The sequence below is a fragment of the Palaemon carinicauda genome, chromosome 25, assembly GCF_036898095.1.
Source record: "Palaemon carinicauda isolate YSFRI2023 chromosome 25, ASM3689809v2, whole genome shotgun sequence".
NCBI lineage: Eukaryota > Metazoa > Arthropoda > Malacostraca > Decapoda > Palaemonidae > Palaemon > Palaemon carinicauda.
The window spans coordinates 90733819-90742715 of record NC_090749.1 but is presented as its reverse complement, the minus strand read 5'-3'; positions in this window follow the sequence as shown (position 1 = coordinate 90742715).

Sequence of the window (8897 nt, the reverse complement as noted above, 5' to 3'; positions counted from 1 at the left end):
AAGTGCACCTCTACAGTTAAAATCATTACTATGTACTCCAAATCCAACGCCAGCATCAGATTTGGAGCCATCAGTATATATAAAAGTCGATCCTCTATGTTCTTCAACATGTTCCATAAAAAGAGACCTGGATTCTAAGTCAGTCAAATTCTTCTTAACTCCAATAAAGTATCTACAAAAAGATATGTCAGGTAATTTCCATGGAGGCATTGATGATACCTTGAATGGAAGCACCTTATTTCTAATTATATCCAGATTGTTTAATAATTGGTTAACCCGAAACCCAAAAGGTTGAGGAGATTTTGGGTGCAACTCAAAGTAGGTTGAGTGCCTTACAAGGCTTGCAGTTTGAAAGGCTGAAGAATTGGGGAGTCTTTGCAATCTAAACCAATACCGAATAATAGAGGTCATTCGGTAAAGGTCCAGAGGCAACTCCCCAGCATCAACAAGGAGACTTGTGATAGGGGAGGTTCTAAAGGCTCCTGTGGACAATCTAATGCTAGCATGATGTATTGAATCTAGTATTTTTAACCGGCTTGGGGTTGCTGAGGAGTATATTTCGCATCCATAACTAATTTTGGAAAATATCAAGGCCTTGTATAATTTTAAAATTGTATTGCGGTCTGCCCCCCATGATGTATGGGACAGGACTTTTAAAAGATTCATAGCTTCAACACATTTAGCTTTTAATGTTTTTAAGTGAGAAACCCATGTAAGCCTACAATCAAATATCAACCCTAAAAATTTTGCTTCACTTGCACATGGGATCCGTTGACCTTTGATGTATATATCCGGGTCTGGATGTACTCCCCGTATACGACAGAAATGGACAATTGTAGTTTTACTTGTTGAGAACTTAAATCCATTCATATCGGCCCAATGGATAATTTTATCAATAGAGAGTTGGATTTTTCTCTCAACCATTGCCATTCTGGCTCCAGCAAATGATATGGAGAGATCATCCACAAATAATGTTGCAAGAACATCCCGGGGAATGACTGAGGATATCCCATTAATTGCTAGTGCAAAAAGGGTTACACTCAGCACACTCCCCTGAGGAACTCCTTCTTCCTGGCATTTACTCTGTGATAGAGCTTCCCCAACTCTCACTTGGAAAACTCTATGTGAAAGAAATGACTGGATGAATAGTGGTAGCTCACCTCTCAATCCGCACTCATGGATTCTTTTAAGTATACCGTATCTCCATGTGGTATCATATGCCTTTTCAAGATAAAAAAAAACTGTCACATGGTGCTGTTTGGAAGCAAAGGCTTCACAAATGGAGGACTCAAGTTGTATCAGCACATCAGTCGTTGAGTGCATTTTCCTGAATCCACATTGAATGGGTGATAAAATATTCTTCTTTTCAAGGTACCAAATCAGTCTTGCATTGACCATCTTCTCCATGATTTTACATAAACAAGATGTCAATGCAATAGGTCGGTAGTTTGCTGCTAAAAACTTGTCCTTACCGGGTTTTAAAAAGGCTAAAATAATTGCTAGTTCCCAAACACTTGGATAACTAGTATCATGCCATATTCTATTAAAAATGCTTAAAATAAATAACTTTGTATTAAAAGGTACATGTTTAATCATTGCATATGGAATTCCATCGGGTCCAGGGGCTGTATCGTTACAAGTAGCAAGAGCAGAATCAAATTCTCTTTCAGTAAAAGGAGAATTGTATGACTCTTGCTTTCTTGTTGCGAAGTTTAAAACTTTCTTTTCTTCATTGCTCCTATACTGGTGACCAGGAGCTGCTTGACACTTGCGCGATACATTTGAGAAATGGTCAGCCAGGGCATTGCTAACTTCGGTTGCTCCAGTCATATACTGGCCATTTATCTTTAACACTGGTGGTGGGTTTGGGGTGAATTTTCCTGCTATCTTTTTGACTTTCCTCCACACAGATGATGTTGGTGTTCTACTGTTGATGGAGGAAACAAAGGACATCCAAGACTGGCGCCTAGCTTCTTTCATGGCACGGCGGAACTGTGCTCTACATTTCTTGTATATGACTAAATTCTCCTCATTACGGTGCATGCGCAATCGAGTTAAAGACTTTCTTGTGGCTCTGTGCAGGGCAGTTAGTTCTGACGACCACCAGGGGACTGGTCGTCGTCTGAATATCCCAGTTGTTTTGGGAATGGAATTCACTCCTGCTGTGTGAAGAGTTCCATTAAGTAAGTCTATGGCATCATCAACTCTTTCAAACTGTTCTGCATTTCCTTCAATTTCACTTAACTCCCGAAATCTATTCCAGTCCGCCTTATCAAGATTCCATCGAGGTGATCTTTGTAAAGGTGGACCATTGTTGGTGTTTATAATGATTGGTGCATGATCACTAGTATGCCAATCATCTAATGTTCTCCAATTAAAATCGAGAAGACAGTTAGAGCTTACAACCGATAAGTCAATGCAGGACAAGGTACCTGTCTGTACATGAAAATGTGTGGGCTCTCCTGTATTGAGGAGTCCGACATCTTCATTCTCCAAAATTGACGATATAATATTACCCCTTGCATTTGCTAAAACATCACCCCATAAAGGATGTCTACTATTAAGGTCTCCTAGTAAGAGAAAGGGTTGTGGGAGTTGTTTAATCACCTCTACTATATTATCATATGAGATGTTATCATTTGGAGGCAAGTAAAGAGAACAGATTGTGTATTTTCTCCCTATATCAATCTGTACAGCCACTGCCTGCAGAGGGGTACAGATAGACAAAGATATTTGGGGAACATCTCGACGAACGTATATAAGACTTCCCCCATGGCTCCCTGCTCGTTGATCATATGGTGTCCTATAGCTAACATACTCTCGAGGACAAGGAGTATTAGCATCGAGCTTGCTTTCTTGTAGACATACTGTTATAGGGGAGTGCTCACGTATGAGGAGCTTAAGTTGTTCATATTTCGCCCTTAAACCCTGGCAATTCCATTGCAGAATGGTGGAAAAAACTATGTTTTATTTTTTGGAAGACACCTTAGATGAAGTCTTCCCATTGGCAATATTTGATCTAACAATGTTTCCCGGAGGTAACTCTAGAGAGGATCTTGATATAGTGGGTTTTGTGTTTCTCTTTTTCTTTGTGTCCTTTTGATCTAATTGTTGAGGAGGATGGTGGACCTCAACTTGAATTTCTGATTGGTTCAATTTACCTTCTAGTTGTTCAGAAACATCAGCAGACAAGATATCATATTTATTGGAAGTCGTGACTTTAATGTTTCTTATGGTAGGAGGAGAGAGGGAGGGAGGTCTCTCTCTTTTTCGATTAAAAGGTTGTGATCTGTCAGGTTTTTGCGACTTCCCCACTACGGGTTCACCAGGTAAATTGGTTTCGAGTGCAACCTCCATCAGATCAGGCAAGGAAACGGCCTGTGAGAGGTTTGTACTATTGTTTAAAATCGGAGTAGTTGGCTTTTGAATAATTTTCAGATCTTTAAGTGTCCGTTTTGATTTTTCCACAATTTCTGGATATAGATTTTCGATGGGACTTTCAACCTCTTTAACTACTTTCATTTGTTTCTTTATCTTAGAAGTAGAGATATAATTTTCGTCTGTGTGGTTTGACAAGTTTTTCTTCAGAACCATTGAAAAAGGTTCCCCTGGTCTTATTTGCTTTTCAAGAGCTCTTTTACGAGCCTCTTTAAAAGTAACCCTTTCCATGGTCCTAATGGCCTGGATTTCTTTTTCAAAAATAAACTTTACACAGCTTTTAGATGTAGCTGGGTGTGCTTCCCCACAATGTATGCAATTAGGGTTTTCTATGCATACTCCATGACTACTTTTTCCACAGTTGGCACAAACAGCTGGCTTATTGTTTAGTTTTTCTTTACATTTCTGGCTTAAATGGCCATACATTTGGCAATGATAACATCGCAATGGTGACGGGATATATGGTTTTACCTTCAAAGATAGCCATCCAGCTTTTATAACATTTGGTAATCGGCATTGATCAAATGTTATAATCAGAGTAGCAAGAGGGATACGTTGTTCTCCAACTCTCTTTCTCATTCTGACTACTTTAACTACTCCTTGACTTCTCAGTTCATCCTCTATTTCTTTCTCCTCTATATCCAACAATTCTGGAGCATATATCACACCTCTACTCTGGTTGAAAGTAGGGTGTGAAACGCATTTTACGCTATGACCATTCAATGTTGTAAGTGTTTTTAACCTTTCACCTTGTAATGGGGAGAGTGTCTCTATCAAGAGACTTCCATTTCCCTGGGGTAAAATTTTTGGCTGCCCTCCACATAAGGTAACTATTTCTCTATTAGCTTTAAAAACATTTATACGCTCATTTCTTCCGTTTTCAAATTCCAAGATAAAAAATTTTTCATAATTCACTACTTCATAGTGACCAGGTAATACTTCTACTTTTCTATATCTTTCTGTACTGTCATAATTTTTCACTCTCTCTCTCTTCTTCTCTAGCATTTTATTATTCACATGACGTGAATAAGGTTCTAACGTTACAATGTTAGAACCCGAGTTGGAGCTGTCTGTGCCGAGGTCCATGTTTGTATTTTCCAGGTCGTCAACAGAGGTGTTGGGTTTTTTTGAAAAAGCAAGCCGGGTTATCCACCTCTTATCGGAGGATGTCAGTCCTCCTATCCCATGTGGCCCAACACGAGAAGAGGCTTCAGCGGGGACCAGTCCTCTATTAGAGAGGGGCTGCCTCTCTTAAGGTGGGCGTACACTGGTCAGTGGGGGTAGTTAGCCCCTCCCACCGTCGACTCCAATGCCTGGCGTCAACCATTACCCGCAAATATGGGTGACTTAGGACCGGATCACTGGAGCCCGACTCTTAACAGACTTGGTCTGCACCCAATGGGGTCTGCCAGAGGGTGATGGCGTCTAAATTGGCACAGGTTGAGATGGAATGCACTCCATCCCACACTCTGCCAAATACAAAGCGGCATCCAAAGTAAAATCGAACATGCCAAAGTCGTCAACAATATCGAGCCCAAAAGGAAGAGATGGGAGGAAAAAAGAAATAATCAAAAGTAAAAGAGAAAGTGCTGACTGATTTAGTTGAATCGACAGCTGGGCACCGAGGTCCAATGGGAAATAGTTCCCACTGTTCATTAGAGCCCAGCTGCTAATCCCTAAGCCCCCCATCCTCGTCAAGGCTTCAGCATCTGGGGGGAACAGAAAATGATGTTAAAAAGGGTCATGTTGTGCAAATCAGGTAAAATGTAATATGAGAAGCATATTTCTTCATTATTAAAAGTAATGCAGGAAGGAAGGCAACGTCACATTAGATAAAGAATGGATTCTTGGTAGAGAAACAATCTATTCCAGCTCAAATAATGAATATATTCTCATTGGAAGGGATCCCATGTGCAAGTCTTGTGACATATCCTTTCCACAACTGCTGCTTTGAAAGGAGCAAATATTTCCAAGGAGAAACCAGGAAAAGTAACAACCGATATACGAGTTATAAACACTAGAATACCTTGGGTACGAATAATGACGGGAGCAGCCACCTTCATCAAAAAGGGCAAAACAATCAAATTAGTTGGGATCTACAATTGACAACAGAAAAACACCAAAATCCTTAAATAATTTTGGCACAAAGTTATCAATGAACCAATGTATGTAGTATGGCGATCTAACGTCTGGAAAATCTTCCTAGAACTTAGAATCTTGGAAAAGTCTGCCTCACCCGAGAGAAGCTGGAAATGATAATGAACCAATTGCATCTGACCATTATGATGTTGCAATTTGTAATGAATTTGCAGAAGTAAGGATTTCAAATTCTCAAAATATGAAGATAAAAATTCTTAGGAAATGGTCAAGATACTGAAGTTAAAATGGCATTAAAGTTACGAATGACTCAATATTAAACGATTTACAGAAACCAATTAGAATACAGAGAAGCAGTACTACTAAATCTCCACCAGACTATAGAGGAATCTTTAAAAAAGAAGGCAATAAAGGAACATAGCGTCATCATAACCAAACAGAAGGACCTTGCAACCTAAACACTTGGTCACCATCAAAACAACAGGTGTTATGCACAAGTGTCAAACCACAAAGGACTCAAACCTGAAACCTTAAATTCCCTTTAATTAAAATCCTCTGTTGACAAAACTGTTTAAACAAACACTTTTGTTTTGTAATAAAACAAGGAAGAATTAATTGGCCTTAAACACATACTGGAACAACAAATAAAAGTATTTTATGCATTAAAAGCAACAGATTTGAGTCCATAACGATTACACATTGGCTAAATGCAAAATCTATAACCATTATTGAACACAACTAAAAGTCTGACAAAAGGAAGGCACCACCATAAGGGACCTCAAAGGACTCGAACAGATTCAAAAGAATGCATTAAACTACCAGGTCATTCCTTTAGGCTAAAAGACAAGAGTCATCTCAAGAAGTGGCATCCTCATATTGTCAGAAAACGACAGAGAGAAAAACCATCGTTCAAGGTGTAAAGAGACAAAGTTTAAAGGACGCAAAAGACAATGTAGAAAAAGCATCACTCGCCCATCCTTAGGAATCAAATGAAATATTGAAGAAAAAATACTAACTATAATCGATCCCGACATAGTGTACACCACAACTTTGTCCATTTGCATTGGAGACCAATGTAAGGCAAATGCAGGAGACCAATGTAAGGCAAATGCAGTTACACTTCAGTGCAACAAATCTATCAGTTTTGTCAAAACCAGTTAAGATTGCAATATGCAAACAGAACACAAGAACCAATTGTGTAGTTTTTTCCTCACCTTGCAAACTCCTAAAGGACAACCAAATAATTAGTTCATGTTTTTCAATACGCAGTATACTCTCATGACTAACTTCCTCTAGATACAATTATTCATAAATTCTTTCCCAAAATATAAGATTAAATGTTAAAACCATGGTTTATCTAGACCTTCATTTTGCCATTTGACAATTTTTCATGAAACTCTTCGATGAAACAATTGAACCCAGAGAAAAATTAATCCAACACTATTAACAAAAGAACAAAACAACAAATGACCTCAACTTTTCAACCTCCTATAAAAGTGTAGGGTAATAAACTGATCTGTCTTGGAACAGCTTTCCAACTAAAAATACAATTAAAAGAAATGCTTTTTGCTGCCAAAGAAAGAGAGGACTGATATAAATACAGACCTACAAGGAACTCGGATACAAAGTACAGAAGAAAGAGATATCATTTCAAGTCGAACCACATTAGAAATATAGAGGACATAGAAACATTTACACTGAAGATGATGACAAAGATTCGTCCAACAGGTTGAAAGTGTAACTATACAAAAGGTTCCCATCTAGAATGCGACTGGAAGAGCAGACTACAGAAGTTTTCCATGAATGTGATGACCCAAGACATAAATTTCATTAACAAAGTTGATTTAAAATGGCATAGAATAGATGAGGCTAATATCAATCAGTGAGAAGGAGGTCCACAGACTACAGTATATAGTAATGAAGGCCAAAGGTGAACCACAGAGAAGAATATAATAGATGGGAATGATCATCAGTGATCAAAATAGAAGAGAAATTTCGTCAATAAAAAAATTGAAGATTAATATAAATTTTCTGGCAATCCTCTTGAAAAAAAAACATAGGGAAACAATGAGAAGAAAGTTTTATGGCTCAACAGAGAAGGAAACAGTTACACAAAATAGCGAACAATTTCTTTCCTTCAAAAGAACACCAGACAAAATAGCTCCCTCCTAAGTCTACTAAATATCAAGTTATCAAAACTACTCCCAGGAACTTTAAACTCCCTTATAAAATCTAAGGAACTTCTGCTATTCCTAAAACTAACTTAATCAAGGAGTTTTAAAACAGTCTCTATTTCACAATATTTACATACATTGAACTACAAGTTTTAAAATTGAATTGTAACTAGAATATTCAAGAGAAAATCCTTGAAAACTAAATTCACTTCTCCTACAGAGGAAATTCTATTTTACAATTCTTCCTGATATGTTATTCATGAATCTAGTTGGAAGAGTTCTTGCACCAAATCACCAAGATGACAAAGATTCTTCCCAATGACCCAAAAGTTAAGGTTATACAGTCTTTAAACTTACAGAGTCTATATTTCTATCCCTAACCTAACAATCAAAGAAAATATGACATCACAGAACAACATCTCATTTCACAAGTTAAAACCAAAGATATAAACCCCAAATTCTCTACCTGCAAAGGAAACCAATTTCATGATATTGTCTTGGCACAGTAAAAATAACAATTTTCTTCACTACAAAGGTAAATAAATATAAAAACAATGTTTTATTTACGTCATAACCTTAAAATCAATGCTCTTATTAATGTTTGTTCACTAACACTTTTTGCAAAACAGGATTCAATCTGGCAAACCTTCAAGAAATAAAGAACAAATTGACAATAATTCTCAGAATGTTCAAATGTTACAAACGAATCTTGGATGTTGGTATTGAAAAGATTTGACTTTTAAGCTAACCTGAAGTCTTCAATATATGACTGACACATCCATTTCTATGTTCAGCTTACGTGAAAGTTTGATAAGAAGGAAAATGAAATTAATAATGGCTTTTGATTCGCATAAGATTATTGACAACCAAAAATGAAAGACCTTTAATAAGGATTGATATTTCTAAAAGGGTCTTATGAATACAAATTAGTAATAAGGGCGATACACAAAGTGTGTGATGTGTTTGAAAGGTTTTATGGCCTCAAACAAACCGCAGGATGAGAGCCTGTCTTATGGTATGGGGTGTAAGTACTGTATTTAGGCAAAGGGTAATCTAAGATGGAGCTTTCGGTGCATGCTAGTGTTGGATGCATTAAGTGTGGGATATCTCGCACAATCCTTCAGTTGGACAATGTGTACATTCAACATAATGTAAAATATGTAAACCTATAAAGGAATCATAAATGAA